Raw genomic sequence first — 17807 nt, forward strand, 5'->3', positions numbered from 1 at the left:
AGACGTTGCAACAAAAGACATGCAGGTGGTAGAGAGAAGAGAAAAAGCTTACAGCACCTGGTATTCCCAAGCTGACTCCTATCCAAGTACTAACCAGGTACAACCCTGCTTGGCGTCCGAGATCAGACGAGGTCGGGCTTATTCAGGGTGGTGTGGCCGTAAGCAACAATGTCTCTGACAAATGTGCATTATATAGGTACTGGAATCATACGGTTCCTCTATGCAACCAGATAATTGCCGAGAAAGGCTGATGTGTAGCGGACAAATCATCTTCTCTGATGTGATCATTCTCTGCAACTGAAACTGAGACTCTCAGATCACCTCGTGTCTATCAACAAAGCAGCAGCAGCTGAAGATGACCAACTTCTTCACGTGTCACAGGGTGATCAGACGTTGCAACAAAAGACATGCAGGTGGTAGAGAGAAGAGAAAAAGCTTACAGCACCTGGTATTCCCAAGCTGTCTCCTATCCAAGTACTAACCAGGTACAACCCTGCTTGGCTTCCGAGATCAGACGAGGTCGGGCTTATTCAGGGTGGTGTGGCCGTAAGCAACAATGTCTCTGACAAATGTGCATTATATAGGTACTGGAATCATACGGTTCCTCTATGCAACCAGATAATTGCCGAGAAAGGCTGATGTGTAGCGGGCAAATCATCTTCTTCCCTGACGTGATAATTTTCTCCAGCTGAACATGAGACTCTCAGATCACTTCGTGTCTGCCAACAAAGCAGCAGAAGCTGAAGATGACCAACTTCCTCATGTGTCACAGGGTGATCAGACGTTGCAACAAAAGACATGCAGGTGGTAGAGAGAAGAGAAAAAGCTTAAGGTACCTGGTATTCCCAAGCGGTCTCCCATTCAAGTACTAACCAGGCCCAACCGTGCTTGGCTTCCGAGATCAGACGAGGTCGGGCTTATTCAGGGTGGTGTGGCCGTAAGCAACAATATCGGTGACAAATGTGCATTATATAGGTACTGGAATCATACACTTCCTCTGTATAACCAGATAATTGCCGAAAAAGGCTGACTTGTAGTGGGTTCATCTTCCTCCTTGATGTGATTATTCTCTGGAGCTGAAACTGAGACTCTCAGATCACCTCGTGTCTATCAACAAAGCAGCAGCAGCTGAAGATGACTAACTTCTTCACGTGTCACAGGGTGATCAGACGTTGCAACAAAAGACATGCAGGTGGTAGAGAGAAGAGAAAAAGCGTACAGCAACTGGTATTCCCAAGCTGTCTCCCATCCAAGTACTAACCAGGTACAACCCTGCTTGGCGTCCGAGATCAGACGAGGTCGGGCTTATTCAGGGTGGTGTGGCCGTAAGCAACAATGTCTCTGACAAATGTGCATTATATAGGTAATGGAATCATACGGTTCCTCTATGCAACCAGATAATTGCCGAGAAAGGCTGATGTGTAGCGGGCAAATCATCTTCTCTGATGTGATCATTATCTGCAACTGAAACTGAGACTCTCAGATCACTTCGTGTCAGCCAACAAAGCAGCAGCAGCTGAAGATGACCAACTTCTTCACGTGTCACAGGGTGATCAGACGTTGCAACAAAAGACATGCAGGTGGTAGAGAGAAGAGATAAAGCTTACAGCACCTGGTATTCCCAAGCTGTCTCCCATCCAAGTACTAAGGAGGCCCAACCCTGCTTGGCTTCCGAGATCAGACGAGGTCGGGCTTATTCAGGGTGGTGTGGCCGTAAGCAACAATATCGGTGACAAATGTGCATTATATAGGTACTGGAATCATACACTTCCTCTGTATAACCAGATAATTGCCGAGAAAGGCTGACTTATAGTGGGTTCATCTTCCTCCTTGATGTGATTATTCTCTGGAGCTGAAACTGAGACTCTCAGATCACCTCGTGTCTATCAACAAAGCAGCAGCAGCTGAAGATGACCAGCTTCTTCACGTGTCACAGGGTGATCAGACGTTGCAACAAAAGACATGTAGGTGGTAGAGAGAAGAGAAAAAGCTTACAGCACCTGGTATTCCCAAGCAGTCTCCCATCAAGTACTAAGCAGGCCTAAACCTGCTTGGCTTCCGAGATCAGACGAGGTCGGGCTTATTCAGGGTGGTTTGGCCGTAAGCGACAATGTCTGTGACAAATGTGCATTATATAGGTACTGGAATCATACGGTTCCTCTATGCAACCAAATAATTGCAGAGAAAAGCTGACTTGTAGTGGGCACATCTTCTTCTCTGATGTGATTATTCTCTCCAGCTGAAACTGAGACTCTCAGATTACCTCATGTCTGCCAACAAAGCAGCAGGAGCTGAAGATGACCAACTTCCTCATGTGTCACAGGGTGATCAGACGTTGCAACAAAAGACATGCAGGTGGTCGAGAGAAGACAAAAAGCTTACAGCACCTGGTAATCCCAAGCAGTCTCCCATCTAAGTACTAACCAGGCCCAACCCTACTTGGCTTCCGAGATAAGACAAGGTGGGGCTTATTCAGGGTGGTGTGGCGGTAAGCAAATATATTTGTTACAAATGTGAATTATATAGGTACTGGAATCATACACTTCCTCTATGAAACCAGATAATTGCCGAGAAAGGCTGATGTGTAGTGGGCATATCATCTTCTCTGATGTGATCATTCTCTTCAGCTGAAACTGAGACTCTTAGATCACTTCGTGTCTGCCAACAAAGCAGCAGCAGCTGAAGATGACCAACTTCCTCATGTGTCACAGGGTGATCAGACGTTGCAACAAAACACATGCAGGTGGTAGAGAGAAGAGAAACAGCTTACAGCACCTGGTATTCCCAAGCAGTCTCCCATTGAAGTACAAACCAGACCCAACCCTGCTTGGCTTCCGAGATAAGACAAGGTGGGGCTTATTCAGGGTGGTGTGGCGGTAAGCGACAATATCTGTTACAAATGTGAATTATATAGGTACTGGAATCATACACTTGCTCTATGAAACCAGATAATTGCCGAGAAAGGTTGATGTGTAGTGGGCATATCATCTTCTCTGATGTGATCATTCTCTTCAGCTGAAACTGAGACTCTCAGATCACTTCGTGTCTGCCAACAAAGCAGCAGCTGCTGAAGATGACCAACTTCCTCATGTGTCACAGGGTGATCAGACGTTGCAACAAAAGACATGCAGGTTGTAGAGAGAAGAGAAAACGCTTACAGCACCTGGTATTCCCAAGCAGTCTCCCATTAAAGTACTAACCAGGCCCAACCCTCCTTGGCTTCCAAGATCAGACGAGGTCGGGCTTATTCAGGGTGGTGTGGCCGTAAGGAACAATTTCTGTGACAAATGTGCATTATATAGGTACTGGAATCATACACTTCCTCTATGTAACCAGATAATTGCAGAGAAAGGCTGACTTGTTATGGAAACATCTTCTTCCCTGATGTGATTATTCTCTGCAGCTGAAACTGAGACTCTCAGATCACTTCGTGTCTGCCAACAAAGCAGCAGCAGCTGAAGATGACCAACTTCCTCATGTGTCACAGGGTGATCAGACGTTGCAACAAAAGACATGCAGGTTGTAGAGAGAAGAGAAAACGCTTACAGAACCTGGTATTCCCAAGCAGTCTCCCATTAAAGTACTAACCAGGCCCAACCCTCCTTGGCTTCCGAGATCAGACGAGGTCGGGCTTATTCAGGGTGGTGTGGCCGTAAGGAACAATTTCTGTGACAAATGTGCATTATATAGGTACTGGAATCATACAATTCCTCTATGTAACCAGATAATTGCAGAGAAAGGCTGACTTGTTATGGGCACATCTTCTTCCCTGATGTGATTATTCTCTGCAGCTGAAACTGAGACTCTCAGATCACTTCGTGTCTGCCAACAAAGCAGCAGCAGCTGAAGATGACCAACTTCGTCATGTGTCACAGGGTGATCAGACGTTGCAACAAAAGACATGCAGGTGGTCGAGAGAAGACAAAAAGCTTACAGCTCCTGGTATTCCCAAGCGGTCTCCCATTTAAGTACTAACCAGGCCCAACCCTCCTTGGCTTCCGAGATCAGACGAGGTCGGGCATGTTCAGGGTGGTGTGGCCGTAAGCAACAATGTCTCTGACAAATGTGCATTATATAGGTACAGGAATCATACGGTTCCTCTATGCAACCAGATAATTGCCGAGAAAGGCTGATGTGTAGCGGGCAAATCATCTTCTCTGATGTGATCATTCTCTGCAACTTAAACTGAGACTCTCAGATCACTTCGTGTCAGCCAACAAAGCAGCAGCAGCTGAAGATGACCAACTTCCTCATGTGTCACAGGGTGATCAGACGTTGCAACAAAAGACATGCAGGTGGTAGAGAGAAGAGAAAAAGCTTACAGCACCTGGTATTCCCAAGCAGTCTCCCATCCAAGTACTAAGGAGGCTCAACCCTGCTTGGCTTACGAGATCAGGCATGTTCAGGGTGGTGTGGCCGTAAGCAACAATGTGTCTGACAAATGTGCATTATATAAGTACAGGAATCATACGGTTCCTCTATGTAACCAGATAATTGCTGAGAAAGGCTGATCTGTAGTGGGCACATCTTCTTCCCTGACGTGATAATTTTCTCCAGCTGAACATGACACTCTCAGATCACTTCGTGTCTGCCAACAAAGCAGCAGAAGCTGAAGATGACCAACTTCCTCATGTGTCACAGGGTGATCAGACGTTGCAACAAAAGACATGCAGGTGGTAGAGAGAAGAGAAAAAGCTTAAGGTACCTGGTATTCCCAAGCGGTCTCCCATTCAAGTACTAACCAGGCCCAACCGTGCTTGGCTTCCGAGATCAGACGAGGTCGGGCTTATTCAGGGTGGTGTGGCCGTAAGCAAAAATATCGGTGACAATTGTGCATTATATAGGTACTGGAATCATACACTTCCTCTGTGTAACCAGATAATTGCCGAAAAAGGCTGACTTGTAGTGGGTTCATCTTCCTCCTTGATGTGATTATTCTCTTCAGCTGAAACTGAGACTCTCAGATCACTTCGTGTCTGCCAACAAAGCAGCAGAAAATGAAGATGACCAACTTCCTCATGTGTCACAGGGTGATCAGACGTTGCAACAAAAGACATGCAGGTGGTAGAGAGAAGAGAAAAAGCTTAAGGCACCTGGTATTCCCAAGCAGTCTCCCATTCAAGTACTAACCAGGCCCAACCCTGCTTGGCTTCCGAGATCAGACGAGGTTGGGCTTATTCAGGGTGGTGTGGCCATAAGCAATAATATTGGTGAAAAATGTGCATTATATAGGTACTGGAATCATACACTTCCTCTGTATAACCAGATAATTGCCGAAAAAGGCTGACTTGTAGTGGGTTCATCTTCCTCCTTGATGTGATTATTCTCTGCAGCTGAAACTGAGACTCTCAGATCACCTCGTGTCTATCAACAAAGCAGCAGCAGCTGAAGATGACTAACTTCTTCACGTGTCACAGGGTGATCAGACGTTGCAACAAAAGACATGCAGGTGGTAGAGAGAAGAGAAAAAGCTTACAGCGCCTGGTATTCCCAAGCTGTGTCCCATCCAAGTACTAACCAGGTACAACCCTGCTTGGCGTCCGAGATCAGATGAGGTCGGGCTTATTCAGGGTGGTGTGGCCGTAAGCAACAATGTCTCTGACAAATGTGCATTATATAGGTACTGGAATCATACGGTTCCTCTATGCAACCAGATAATTGCCGAGAAAGGCTGATGTGTAGCGGGCAAATCATCTTCTCTGATGTGATCATTCTCTGCAACTTAAACTGAGACTCTCAGATCACTTCGTGTCAGCCAACAAAGCAGCAGCAGCTGAAGATGACCAACTTCCTCATGTGTCACAGGGTGATCAGACGTTGCAACAAAAGACATGCAGGTGGTAGAGAGAAGAGAAAAAGCTTACAGCACCTGGTATTCCCAAGCGGTCTCCCATCCAAGTACTAAGGAGGCTCAACCCTGCTTGGCTTACGAGATCAGGCATGTTCAGGGTGGTGTGGCCGTAAGCAACAATGTGTCTGACAAATGTGCATTATATAAGTACAGGAATCATACGGTTCCTCTATGTAACCAGATAATTGCTGAGAAAGGCTGATCTGTAGTGGGCACATCTTCTTCCCTGACGTGATAATTTTCTCCAGCTGAACATGAGACTCTCAGATCACTTCGTGTCTGCCAACAAAGCAGCAGAAGCTGAAGATGACCATCTTCCTCATGTGTCACAGGGTGATCAGACGTTGCAACAAAAGACATGCAGGTGGTAGAGAGAAGAGAAAAAGCTTAAGGTACCTGGTATTCCCAAGCGGTCTCCCATTCAAGTACTAACCAGGCCCAACCGTGCTTGGCTTCCGAGATCAGACGAGGTCGGGCTTATTCAGGGTGGTGTGGCCGTAAGCAAAAATATCGGTGACAATTGTGCATTATATAGGTACTGGAATCATACACTTCCTCTGTATAACCAGATAATTGCCGAAAAAGGCTGACTTGTAGTGGGTTCATCTTCCTCCTTGATGTGATTATTCTCTGCAGCTGAAACTGAGACTCTCAGATCACCTCGTGTCTATCAACAAAGCAGCAGCAGCTGAAGATGACTAACTTCTTCACGTGTCACAGGGTGATCAGACGTTGCAACAAAAGACATGCAGGTGGTAGAGAGAAGAGAAAAAGCTTACAGCACCTGGTATTCCCAAGCTGTCTCCCATCCAAGTACTAACCAGGTACAACCCTGCTTGGCGTCCGAGATCAGACGAGGTCGGGCTTATTCAGGGTGGTGTGGCCGTAAGCAACAATGTCTCTGACAAATGTGCATTATATAGGTACTGGAATCATACGGTTCCTCTATGCAACCAGATAATTGCCGAGAAAGGCTGATGTGTAGCGGGCAAATCATCTTCTCTGATGTGATCATTCTCTGCAACTTAAACTGAGACTCTCAGATCACTTCGTGTCAGCCAACAAAGCAGCAGCAGCTGAAGATGACCAACTTCCTCATGTGTCACAGGGTGATCAGACGTTGCAACAAAAGACATGCAGGTGGTAGAGAGAAGAGAAAAAGCTTACAGCACCTGGTATTCCCAAGCAGTCTCCCATCCAAGTACTAAGGAGGCTCAACCCTGCTTGGCTTACGAGATCAGGCATGTTCAGGGTGGTGTGGCCGTAAGCAACAATGTGTCTGACAAATGTGCATTATATAAGTACAGGAATCATACGGTTCCTCTATGTAACCAGATAATTGCAGAGAAAGGCTGACTTGTTATGGGCACATCTTCTTCCCTGATGTGATTATTCTCTGCAGCTGAAACTGAGACTCTCAGATCACTTCGTGTCTGCCAACAAAGCAGCAGCAGCTGAAGATCACCAACTTCCTCATGTGTCACAGGGTGATCAGACGTTGCAACAAAAGACATGCAGGTTGTAGAGAGAAGAGAAAACGCTTACAGCACCTGGTATTCCCAAGCAGTCTACCATCCAAGTACTAACCAGGCTCAAACGTGCTTGGCTTCCGAGATCAGACGAGGTCGGGTATATTCAGGGTGGTGTGGCCGTAAGCAACAATAACTGTGACAAATGTGCATTATATAAGTACTGGAATCATACACTTCCTCTATGTAACCAGATAATTTCCGAGAAAGGCTCACTTGTTATGGGCATATCTTCTTCCCTGATGTGATCATTCTCTGCAACTTAAACTGAGACTCTCAGATCACTTCGTGTCTGCCAACAAAGCAGCAGCAGCTGCTGAAGATGACCAACTTCCTCATGTGTCACAGGGTGATCAGACGTTGCAACAAAAGACATGCAGGTGGTAGAGAGAAGAGAAAAAGCTTACCACACCTGGTATTCCCAAGAGGTCTCCTATCCAAGTACTAACCAGGCCCAAACCTCCTTGGCTTCCGAGATCAGACGAGGTCGAGCATGTTCAGGGTGGTGTGGCCGTAAGCAACAATGTCTCTGACAAATGTGCATTATATAGGTACTGGAATCATACGGTTCCTCTATGCAACCAGATCATTTCCGAGAAAGGCTGATGTGTAGTGGGCACATCTTCTTCCCTGACGTGATTATTCTCTGCAGCTGAAACTGAGACTCTCAGATCACTTTGTGTCTGCCAACAAAGCAGCAGTAGCTGAAGATGACCAACTTCCTCATGTGTCACAGGGTGATCAGACGTTGCAACAAAAGACATGCAGGTGGTAGAGAGAAGAGAAAAAGCTTACAGCACCTGGCATTCCCAGAGAGTCTACCATCCAAGTACAAACCAGGCCCAAACCTGCTTGGCTTCCGAGATCAGACGTGGTCGGGCATATTCAGGGTGGTGTGGCGGTAAGCAACCATAACTGTGACAAATGTGCATTATAAAGGTACTGGAATCATACAGTTCCTCTATGTAACCAGATAATTGCCGAGAAAAGCTGATAAGTAGTGGGCACATCTTCTTCCCTGACGTGATTATTCTCTCGAGCTGAAACTGAGACTCTCAGATCACTTTGTGTCTGCCAACAAAGCAGCAGAAGCTGAAGATGACCAACTTCCTCATGTGTCACAGGGTGATCAGACGTTGCAACAAAAGACATGCAGGTGGTAGAGAGAAGAGAAAAAGCTTACAGCACCTCGTATTCCCAAGAGGTCTTCCATCCAAGTACAAACCAGGCCCAACTGTGCTTGGCTTCCGAGATCAGACGAGGTCGGGCATGTTCAGGGTTGTGTGGCCGTAAGCAACAATGTCTCTGACAAATGTGCATTATATAGGTACTGGAATCATACGGTTCTTCTATGCAACCAGATAATTGCCGAGAAAGGCTGATGTGTAGCGGGTAAATCATCTTCTCTGATGTGATCATTCTCTGCAACTGAAACTGAGACTCTCAGATCACTTCGTGTCTGCCAACAAAGCAGCAGAAGCTGAAGATGACCAACTTCCTCATGTGTCACAGGGTGATCAGACGTTGCAAAAAAGGACATGCAGGTGGTAGAGAGAAGAGAAAAAGCTTACAGCACCTGGTATTCCCAAGCGGTCTCCCATCAAAGTACTAACCAGGCCCAACCCTCCTTGGCTTCCGAGATCAGACGAGGTTGGACATATTCAGGGTGGTTTGGCCGTAAGCAACAATCTCTGTGACAAATGCGCATTATATAGGTAATCAAATCATATGGTTCCTCTATGTAACCAGATATTTGCAGAGAAAGGCTGATATGTAGCGGGCATATCTTGTTCCCTGACGTGATAATTCTCTCCAGCTGAAAATGAGACTCTCAGATCACTTCGTGTCTGCCAACAAAGCAGCAGCAGCTGAAGATGACCAACTTCCTCATGTGTCACAGGGTGATCAGACATTGCAACAAAAGACATGCAGGTGGTTGAGAGAAGAGAAAAAGCTTAAAGCACCTGGTATTCCCAAGAGGTCTTCCATCCAAGTACAAACCAGGCCCAACTGTGCTTGGCTTCCGAGATCAGACGAGGAAGGGGATGTTCAGGGTGGTGTGGCCGTAAGCAACAATATCTCTGAAAAATGTGCATTATATAGGTACTGGAATCATACGGTTCCTCTATGCAACCAGATAATTGCAGAGAAAGGCTGATGTGTAGTGGGCACATCTTGTTCCCTGACGTGATCATTCTCTTCAGCTGAAACTGAGACTCTCAGATCACTTTGTGTTTGCCAACAAAGCAGCCGCAGCTGAAGATGACCAAATACCTCATGTGTCACAGGGTGATCAGACGTTGCAACAAAAGACATGTAGGTTGTAGAGAGAAGAGAAAACGCTTACAGCACCTGGTATTCCCAAGCAGTCTCCCATTAAAGTACTAACCAGGCCCAACCCTCCTCGGCTTCCGAGATCAGACGAGGTCAGGCTTATTCAGGGTGGTGTGGCCGTAAGGAACAATTTCTGTGACAAATGTGCATTATATAGGTACTGGAATCATACACTTCCTCTATGAAACCAGATAATTGCCGAGAAAGGCTGACTTGTAGTGGGCACATATTCTTCCCTGATGTGATTATTCTCTGCAGCTGAAACTGAGACTCTCAGATCACTCTGTGTCTGCCAACAAAGCAGCAGCAGCTGAAGATGACCAACTTCCTCATGTGTCACAGGGTGATCAGACGTTGCAAAAAAAGACATGCAGGTGGTAGAGAGAAGAGAAAAAGCTTACAGCACCTGGTATTTTCAAGCGGTCTCCCACCCAAGTACTAACCAGGCCCAACTCTGCTTGGCTTCCGAGATCAGACGAGGTCAGGCATATTCAGGGTGGTGTGGCCGTAAGCAACAATGTCTGTGACAAATGTGCATTATATAAGTACAGGAATCATACGGTTCCTCTATGTAACCAGATAATTGCTGAGAAAGGCTGATGTGTAGTGGGCACATCTTCTTCCCTGACGTGATTATTCTCTTCAGCTGAAACTGAGACTCTCAGATCACTTCGTGTCTTCCAACAAAGCAGCAACAGCTGAAGATGACCAACTTCCTCATGTGTCACAGGGTGATCAGACGTTGCAACAAAACACATGCAGGTGGTAGAGAGAAGAGAAAAAGCTTACAGCACCTGGTACTCCCAAGCTGTCTCCCATCCAAGTACTAACCAGGTACAACCCTGCTTGGCGTCCGAGATCAGACGAGGTCAGGCTTCTTCAGGGTGGTGTGGCCGTAAGCAACAATGTCTCTGACAAATGTGCATTATATAGGTACTGGAATCATACGGTTCCTCTATGCAACCAGATAATTGCCGAGAAAGGCTGATGTGTAGCGGGCAAATAATCTTCTCTGATGTGATCATTCTCTGCAACTGAAACTGAGACTCTCAGATCACTTCGTGTCTGCCAACAAAGCAGCAGCAGCTGCTGAAGATGACCAACTTCCTCATGTGTCATAGGGTGATCAGACGTTGCAACAAAAGACATGCAGGTGGTAGAGAGCAGAGAAAAAGCTTAAAGCACCTGGTATTCCCAAAAGGTCTTCCATCCAAGTACAAACCAGGCCCAACTGTGCTTGGCTTCCGAGATCAGACGAGGGCGGGCATGTTCAGGGTGGTGTGGCCGTAAGCAACAATATCTCTGAAAAATGTGCATTATATAGGTACTGGAATCATACGGTTCCTCTATGCAACCAGATAATTGCAGAGAAAGACTGATGTGTAGTGGGCACATCTTGTTCCCTGACGTGATCATTCTCTTCAGCTGAAACTGAGACTCTCAGATCACTTCGTGTTTGCCAACAAAGCAGCCGCAGCTGAAGATGACCAAATACCTCATGTGTCACAGGGTGATCAGACGTTGCAACAAAACACATGCAGGTGGTAGAGAGAAGAGAAAAACCTTACAGCACCTGGTATTCCCAAAAGGTCTCCCACCCAAGTACTAACCAGGCCCAACACTGCTTGGCTTCCGAGATCAGACGAGGTCAGGCAAATTCAGGGTGGTGTGGCCGTAAGTAACAATGTCTGTGACAAATGTGCATTATATAGGTACAGGAATCATACGGTTCCTCTATGTAACCAGATAATTGCTGAGAAAGGCTGATGTGTAGTGGGCACATCTTCTTCCCTGACGTGATTATTCTCTTCAGCTGAAACTGAGACTCTCAGATCACTTCGTGTCTTCCAACAAAGCAGCAGCAGCTGAAGATGGCCAACTTCCTCATGTGTCACAGGGTGATCAGACGTTGCAACAAAAGACATGCAGGTTGTAGAGAGAAGAGAAAACGCTTACAGCACCTGGTATTCCCAAGCAGTCTCCCATTAAAGTACTAACCAGGCCCAACCCTCCTTGGCTTCCGAGATCAGACGAGGTCAGGCTTATTCAGGGTGGTGTGGCCGTAAGGAACAATTTCTGTGACACATGTGCATTATATAGGTACTGGAATCATACACTTCCTCTATGAAACCAGATAATTGCCGAGAAAGGCTGACTTGTAGTGGGCACATATTCTTCCCTGATGTGATTATTCTCTGCAACTGAAACTGAGACTCTCAGATCACTCTGTGTCTGCCAACAAAGCAGCAGCAGCTGAAGATGACCAACTTCCTCATGTGTCACAGGGTGATCAGACGTTGCAAAAAAAGACATGCAGGTGGTAGAGAGAAGAGAAAAAGCTTACAGCACCTGGTATTTTCAAGCGGTCTCCCACCAAAGTACTAACCAGGCCCAACTCTTCTTGGCTTCCGAGATCAGACGAGGTCAGGCATATTGAGGGTGGTGTGGCCGTAAGCAACAATGTCTGTGACAAATGTGCATTATATAAGTACAGGAATCATACGGTTCCTCTATGTAACCAGATAATTGCTGAGAAAGGCTGATGTGTAGTGGGCACATCTTCTTCCCTGACGTGATTATTCTCTTCAGCTGAAACTGAGACTCTCAGATCACTTCGTGTCTGCCAACAAAGCAGCAGCAGCTGAAGATGACCAACTTCCTCATGTGTCACAGGGAGATCAGACGTTGCAACAAAAGACATGCAGGTTGTTGAGAGAAGAGAAAACGCTTACAGCACCTGGTATTCCCAAGCAGTCTCCCATTAAAGTACTAACCAGGCCCAACCCTCCTTGGCTTCCGAGATCAGACGAGGTCGGGCATATTCAGGGTGGTGTGGCCGTAAGGAACAATTTCTGTGACAAATGTGCATTATATAGGTACTGGAATCATACACTTCCTCTATGTAACCAGATAATTGCAGAGAAAGGCTGACTTGTTATGGGCACATCTTCTTCCCTGATGTGATTATTCTCTGCAGCTGAAACTGAGACTCTCAGATCACTTGGTGTCTGCCAACAAAGCAGCAGCAGCTGAAGATCACCAACTTCCTCATGTGTCACAGGGTGATCAGACGTTGCAACAAAAGACATGCAGGTTGTAGAGAGAAGAGAAAACGCTTACAGCACCTGGTATTCCCAAGCAGTCTACCATCCAAGTACTAACCAGGCTCAAACGTGCTTGGCTTCCGAGATCAGACGAGGTCGGGTATATTCAGGGTGGTGTGGCCGTAAGCAACAATAACTGTGACAAATGTGCATTATATAAGTACTGGAATCATACACTTCCTCTATGTAACCAGATAATTTCCGAGAAAGGCTCACTTGTTATGGGCATATCTTCTTCCCTGATGTGATCATTCTCTGCAACTTAAACTGAGACTCTCAGATCACTTCGTGTCTGCCAACAAAGCAGCAGCAGCTGCTGAAGATGACCAACTTCCTCATGTGTCACAGGGTGATCAGACGTTGCAACAAAAGACATGCAGGTGGTAGAGAGAAGAGAAAAAGCTTACCACACCTGGTATTCCCAAGAGGTCTCCTATCCAAGTACTAACCAGGCCCAAACCTCCTTGGCTTCCGAGATCAGACGAGGTCGAGCATGTTCAGGGTGGTGTGGCCGTAAGCAACAATGTCTCTGACAAATGTGCATTATATAGGTACTGGAATCATACGGTTCCTCTATGCAACCAGATCATTTCCGAGAAAGGCTGATGTGTAGTGGGCACATCTTCTTCCCTGACGTGATTATTCTCTGCAGCTGAAACTGAGACTCTCAGATCACTTTGTGTCTGCCAACAAAGCAGCAGCAGCTGAAGATGACCAACTTCCTCATGTGTCACAGGGTGATCAGACGTTGCAAAAAAAGACATGCAGGTTGTAGAGAGAAGAGAAAAAGCTTACAGCACCTGGTATTTTCAAGCGGTCTCCCACCAAAGTACTAACCAGGCCCAACTCTTCTTGGCTTCCGAGATCAGACGAGGTCAGGCATATTGAGGGTGGTGTGGCCGTAAGCAACAATGTCTGTGACAAATGTGCATTATATAAGTACAGGAATCATACGGTTCCTCTATGTAACCAGATAATTGCTGAGAAAGGCTGATGTGTAGTGGGCACATCTTCTTCCCTGACGTGATTATTCTCTTCAGCTGAAACTGAGACTCTCAGATCACTTCGTGTCTGCCAACAAAGCAGCAGCAGCTGAAGATGACCAACTTCCTCATGTGTCACAGGGAGATCAGACGTTGCAACAAAAGACATGCAGGTTGTTGAGAGAAGAGAAAACGCTTACAGCACCTGGTATTCCCAAGCAGTCTCCCATTAAAGTACTAACCAGGCCCAACCCTCCTTGGCTTCCGAGATCAGACGAGGTCGGGCATATTCAGGGTGGTGTGGCCGTAAGGAACAATTTCTGTGACAAATGTGCATTATATAGGTACTGGAATCATACACTTCCTCTATGTAACCAGATAATTGCAGAGAAAGGCTGACTTGTTATGGGCACATCTTCTTCCCTGATGTGATTATTCTCTGCAGCTGAAACTGAGACTCTCAGATCACTTGGTGTCTGCCAACAAAGCAGCAGCAGCTGAAGATCACCAACTTCCTCATGTGTCACAGGGTGATCAGACGTTGCAACAAAAGACATGCAGGTTGTAGAGAGAAGAGAAAACGCTTACAGCACCTGGTATTCCCAAGCAGTCTACCATCCAAGTACTAACCAGGCTCAAACGTGCTTGGCTTCCGAGATCAGACGAGGTCGGGTATATTCAGGGTGGTGTGGCCGTAAGCAACAATAACTGTGACAAATGTGCATTATATAAGTACTGGAATCATACACTTCCTCTATGTAACCAGATAATTTCCGAGAAAGGCTCACTTGTTATGGGCATATCTTCTTCCCTGATGTGATCATTCTCTGCAACTTAAACTGAGACTCTCAGATCACTTCGTGTCTGCCAACAAAGCAGCAGCAGCTGCTGAAGATGACCAACTTCCTCATGTGTCACAGGGTGATCAGACGTTGCAACAAAAGACATGCAGGTGGTAGAGAGAAGAGAAAAAGCTTACCACACCTGGTATTCCCAAGAGGTCTCCTATCCAAGTACTAACCAGGCCCAAACCTCCTTGGCTTCCGAGATCAGACGAGGTCGAGCATGTTCAGGGTGGTGTGGCCGTAAGCAACAATGTCTCTGACAAATGTGCATTATATAGGTACTGGAATCATGCGGTTCCTCTATGCAACCAGATCATTTCCGAGAAAGGCTGATGTGTAGTGGGCACATCTTCTTCCCTGACGTGATTATTCTCTGCAGCTGAAACTGAGACTCTCAGATCACTTTGTGTCTGCCAACAAAGCAGCAGTAGCTGAAGATGACCAACTTCCTCATGTGTCACAGGGTGATCAGACGTTGCAACAAAAGACATGCAGGTGGTAGAGAGAAGAGAAAAAGCTTACAGCACCTGGCATTCCCAGAGAGTCTACCATCCAAGTACAAACCAGGCCCAAACCTGCTTGGCTTCCGAGATCAGACGTGGTCGGGCATATTCAGGGTGGTGTGGCGGTAAGCAACCATAACTGTGACAAATGTGCATTATAAAGGTACTGGAATCATACAGTTCCTCTATGTAACCAGATAATTGCCGAGAAAAGCTGATAAGTAGTGGGCACATCTTCTTCCCTGACGTGATTATTCTCTCGAGCTGAAACTGAGACTCTCAGATCACTTTGTGTCTGCCAACAAAGCAGCAGAAGCTGAAGATGACCAACTTCCTCATGTGTCACAGGGTGATCAGACGTTGCAACAAAAGACATGCAGGTGGTAGAGAGAAGAGAAAAAGCTTACAGCACCTCCTATTCCCAAGAGGTCTTCCATCCAAGTACAAACCAGGCCCAACTGTGCTTGGCTTCCGAGATCAGACGAGGTCGGGCATGTTCAGGGTTGTGTGGCCGTAAGCAACAATGTCTCTGACAAATGTGCATTATATAGGTACTGGAATCATACGGTTCTTCTATGCAACCAGATAATTGCCGAGAAAGGCTGATGTGTAGCGGGTAAATCATCTTCTCTGATGTGATCATTCTCTGCAACTGAAACTGAGACTCTCAGATCACTTCGTGTCTGCCAACAAAGCAGCAGAAGCTGAAGATGACCAACTTCCTCATGTGTCACAGGGTGATCAGACGTTGCAACAAAAGACATGCAGGTGGTAGAGAGAAGAGAAAAAGCTTACAGCACCTGGTATTCCCAAGCGGTCTCCCATCAAAGTACTAACCAGGCTCAACCCTCCTTGGCTTCCGAGATCAGACGAGGTTGGACATATTCAGGGTGGTTTGGCCGTAAGCAACAATCTCTGTGACAAATGCGCATTATATAGGTAATCAAATCATATGGTTCCTCTATGTAACCAGATATTTGCAGAGAAAGGCTGATATGTAGCGGGCATATCTTGTTCCCTGACGTGATAATTCTCTCCAGCTGAAAATGAGACTCTCAGATCACTTCGTGTCTGCCAACAAAGCAGCAGCAGCTGAAGATGACCAACTTCCTCATGTGTCACAGGGTGATCAGACATTGCAACAAAAGACATGCAGGTGGTTGAGAGAAGAGAAAAAGCTTAAAGCACCTGGTATTCCCAAGAGGTCTTCCATCCAAGTACAAACCAGGCCCAACTGTGCTTGGCTTCCGAGATCAGACGAGGAAGGGGATGTTCAGGGTGGTGTGGCCGTAAGCAACAATATCTCTGAAAAATGTGCATCATATAGGTACTGGAATCATACGGTTCCTCTATGCAACCAGATAATTGCAGAGAAAGGCTGATGTGTAGTGGGCACATCTTGTTCCCTGACGTGATCATTCTCTTCAGCTGAAACTGAGACTCTCAGATCACTTTGTGTTTGCCAACAAAGCAGCCGCAGCTGAAGATGACCAAATACCTCATGTGTCACAGGGTGATCAGACGTTGCAACAAAAGACATGTAGGTTGTAGAGAGAAGAGAAAACGCTTACAGCACCTGGTATTCCCAAGCAGTCTCCCATTAAAGTACTAACCAGGCCCAACCCTCCTCGGCTTCCGAGATCAGACGAGGTCAGGCTTATTCAGGGTGGTGTGGCCGTAAGGAACAATTTCTGTGACAAATGTGCATTATATAGGTACTGGAATCATACACTTCCTCTATGAAACCAGATAATTGCCGAGAAAGGCTGACTTGTAGTGGGCACATATTCTTCCCTGATGTGATTATTCTCTGCAGCTGAAACTGAGACTCTCAGATCACTCTGTGTCTGCCAACAAAGCAGCAGCAGCTGAAGATGACCAACTTCCTCATGTGTCACAGGGTGATCAGACGTTGCAAAAAAAGACATGCAGGTGGTAGAGAGAAGAGAAAAAGCTTACAGCACCTGGTATTTTCAAGCGGTCTCCCACCCAAGTACTAACCAGGCCCAACTCTGCTTGGCTTCCGAGATCAGACGAGGTCAGGCATATTCAGGGTGGTGTGGCCGTAAGCAACAATGTCTGTGACAAATGTGCATTATATAAGTACAGGAATCATACGGTTCCTCTATGTAACCAGATAATTGCTGAGAAAGGCTGATGTGTAGTGGGCACATCTTCTTCCCTGACGTGATTATTCTCTTCAGCTGAAACTGAGACTCTCAGATCACTTCGTGTCTTCCAACAAAGCAGCAACAGCTGAAGATGACCAACTTCCTCATGTGTCACAGGGTGATCAGACGTTGCAACAAAACACATGCAGGTGGTAGAGAGAAGAGAAAAAGCTTACAGCACCTGGTACTCCCAAGCTGTCTCCCATCCAAGTACTAACCAGGTACAACCCTGCTTGGCGTCCGAGATCAGACGAGGTCAGGCTTCTTCAGGGTGGTGTGGCCGTAAGCAACAATGTCTCTGACAAATGTGCATTATATAGGTACTGGAATCATACGGTTCCTCTATGCAACCAGATAATTGCCGAGAAAGGCTGATGTGTAGCGGGCAAATAATCTTCTCTGATGTGATCATTCTCTGCAACTGAAACTGAGACTCTCAGATCACTTCGTGTCTGCCAACAAAGCAGCAGCAGCTGCTGAAGATGAC

At 46.4% G+C, this 17807-nt stretch overlaps 41 pseudogenes; all 41 read right to left on the bottom strand.

The window, feature by feature from the left end:
• Window positions 1–45: 45 nt before the first annotated feature.
• LOC140292256 (5S ribosomal RNA) lies at window positions 46–164 on the bottom strand (annotated as a pseudogene).
• A 269-nt stretch (window positions 165–433) lies between these two features.
• LOC140277615 (5S ribosomal RNA) lies at window positions 434–552 on the bottom strand (annotated as a pseudogene).
• Window positions 553–824: 272 nt separating this feature from the next.
• LOC140267127 (5S ribosomal RNA) lies at window positions 825–943 on the bottom strand (annotated as a pseudogene).
• Window positions 944–1212: 269 nt separating this feature from the next.
• LOC140296687 (5S ribosomal RNA) lies at window positions 1213–1331 on the bottom strand (annotated as a pseudogene).
• A 269-nt stretch (window positions 1332–1600) lies between these two features.
• Window positions 1601–1719, bottom strand: LOC140289858 (5S ribosomal RNA; annotated as a pseudogene).
• A 269-nt stretch (window positions 1720–1988) lies between these two features.
• On the bottom strand, window positions 1989–2106 carry LOC140294440 (5S ribosomal RNA; annotated as a pseudogene).
• A 1045-nt stretch (window positions 2107–3151) lies between these two features.
• On the bottom strand, window positions 3152–3270 carry LOC140292303 (5S ribosomal RNA; annotated as a pseudogene).
• A 269-nt stretch (window positions 3271–3539) lies between these two features.
• On the bottom strand, window positions 3540–3658 carry LOC140293788 (5S ribosomal RNA; annotated as a pseudogene).
• A 269-nt stretch (window positions 3659–3927) lies between these two features.
• Window positions 3928–4046, bottom strand: LOC140300725 (5S ribosomal RNA; annotated as a pseudogene).
• A 647-nt stretch (window positions 4047–4693) lies between these two features.
• LOC140267132 (5S ribosomal RNA) lies at window positions 4694–4812 on the bottom strand (annotated as a pseudogene).
• A 269-nt stretch (window positions 4813–5081) lies between these two features.
• Window positions 5082–5200, bottom strand: LOC140275081 (5S ribosomal RNA; annotated as a pseudogene).
• A 269-nt stretch (window positions 5201–5469) lies between these two features.
• LOC140291287 (5S ribosomal RNA) lies at window positions 5470–5588 on the bottom strand (annotated as a pseudogene).
• Window positions 5589–6235: 647 nt separating this feature from the next.
• Window positions 6236–6354, bottom strand: LOC140267137 (5S ribosomal RNA; annotated as a pseudogene).
• Window positions 6355–6623: 269 nt separating this feature from the next.
• LOC140290614 (5S ribosomal RNA) lies at window positions 6624–6742 on the bottom strand (annotated as a pseudogene).
• A 647-nt stretch (window positions 6743–7389) lies between these two features.
• LOC140289755 (5S ribosomal RNA) lies at window positions 7390–7508 on the bottom strand (annotated as a pseudogene).
• A 272-nt stretch (window positions 7509–7780) lies between these two features.
• Window positions 7781–7899, bottom strand: LOC140292376 (5S ribosomal RNA; annotated as a pseudogene).
• Window positions 7900–8168: 269 nt separating this feature from the next.
• LOC140291852 (5S ribosomal RNA) lies at window positions 8169–8287 on the bottom strand (annotated as a pseudogene).
• A 269-nt stretch (window positions 8288–8556) lies between these two features.
• LOC140294060 (5S ribosomal RNA) lies at window positions 8557–8675 on the bottom strand (annotated as a pseudogene).
• A 269-nt stretch (window positions 8676–8944) lies between these two features.
• LOC140316846 (5S ribosomal RNA) lies at window positions 8945–9063 on the bottom strand (annotated as a pseudogene).
• A 269-nt stretch (window positions 9064–9332) lies between these two features.
• On the bottom strand, window positions 9333–9451 carry LOC140297099 (5S ribosomal RNA; annotated as a pseudogene).
• A 269-nt stretch (window positions 9452–9720) lies between these two features.
• On the bottom strand, window positions 9721–9839 carry LOC140295716 (5S ribosomal RNA; annotated as a pseudogene).
• A 269-nt stretch (window positions 9840–10108) lies between these two features.
• LOC140301157 (5S ribosomal RNA) lies at window positions 10109–10227 on the bottom strand (annotated as a pseudogene).
• A 269-nt stretch (window positions 10228–10496) lies between these two features.
• Window positions 10497–10615, bottom strand: LOC140295078 (5S ribosomal RNA; annotated as a pseudogene).
• Window positions 10616–10887: 272 nt separating this feature from the next.
• Window positions 10888–11006, bottom strand: LOC140294998 (5S ribosomal RNA; annotated as a pseudogene).
• A 269-nt stretch (window positions 11007–11275) lies between these two features.
• LOC140309566 (5S ribosomal RNA) lies at window positions 11276–11394 on the bottom strand (annotated as a pseudogene).
• A 269-nt stretch (window positions 11395–11663) lies between these two features.
• LOC140291579 (5S ribosomal RNA) lies at window positions 11664–11782 on the bottom strand (annotated as a pseudogene).
• A 269-nt stretch (window positions 11783–12051) lies between these two features.
• Window positions 12052–12170, bottom strand: LOC140283057 (5S ribosomal RNA; annotated as a pseudogene).
• A 269-nt stretch (window positions 12171–12439) lies between these two features.
• LOC140275732 (5S ribosomal RNA) lies at window positions 12440–12558 on the bottom strand (annotated as a pseudogene).
• A 269-nt stretch (window positions 12559–12827) lies between these two features.
• On the bottom strand, window positions 12828–12946 carry LOC140289757 (5S ribosomal RNA; annotated as a pseudogene).
• A 272-nt stretch (window positions 12947–13218) lies between these two features.
• On the bottom strand, window positions 13219–13337 carry LOC140292377 (5S ribosomal RNA; annotated as a pseudogene).
• Window positions 13338–13606: 269 nt separating this feature from the next.
• LOC140283063 (5S ribosomal RNA) lies at window positions 13607–13725 on the bottom strand (annotated as a pseudogene).
• Window positions 13726–13994: 269 nt separating this feature from the next.
• LOC140275754 (5S ribosomal RNA) lies at window positions 13995–14113 on the bottom strand (annotated as a pseudogene).
• Window positions 14114–14382: 269 nt separating this feature from the next.
• LOC140289758 (5S ribosomal RNA) lies at window positions 14383–14501 on the bottom strand (annotated as a pseudogene).
• Window positions 14502–14773: 272 nt separating this feature from the next.
• Window positions 14774–14892, bottom strand: LOC140292378 (5S ribosomal RNA; annotated as a pseudogene).
• A 269-nt stretch (window positions 14893–15161) lies between these two features.
• LOC140291853 (5S ribosomal RNA) lies at window positions 15162–15280 on the bottom strand (annotated as a pseudogene).
• A 269-nt stretch (window positions 15281–15549) lies between these two features.
• On the bottom strand, window positions 15550–15668 carry LOC140296108 (5S ribosomal RNA; annotated as a pseudogene).
• A 269-nt stretch (window positions 15669–15937) lies between these two features.
• Window positions 15938–16056, bottom strand: LOC140290312 (5S ribosomal RNA; annotated as a pseudogene).
• Window positions 16057–16325: 269 nt separating this feature from the next.
• LOC140297100 (5S ribosomal RNA) lies at window positions 16326–16444 on the bottom strand (annotated as a pseudogene).
• A 269-nt stretch (window positions 16445–16713) lies between these two features.
• Window positions 16714–16832, bottom strand: LOC140295717 (5S ribosomal RNA; annotated as a pseudogene).
• Window positions 16833–17101: 269 nt separating this feature from the next.
• LOC140301158 (5S ribosomal RNA) lies at window positions 17102–17220 on the bottom strand (annotated as a pseudogene).
• Window positions 17221–17489: 269 nt separating this feature from the next.
• Window positions 17490–17608, bottom strand: LOC140295079 (5S ribosomal RNA; annotated as a pseudogene).
• Window positions 17609–17807: the final 199 nt, after the last annotated feature.

The sequence above is a fragment of the Leuresthes tenuis genome, unplaced genomic scaffold (assembly GCF_036924035.1).
Source record: "Leuresthes tenuis unplaced genomic scaffold, fLeuTen1.0.hap1 SCAF_1, whole genome shotgun sequence".
NCBI lineage: Eukaryota > Metazoa > Chordata > Actinopteri > Atheriniformes > Atherinopsidae > Leuresthes > Leuresthes tenuis.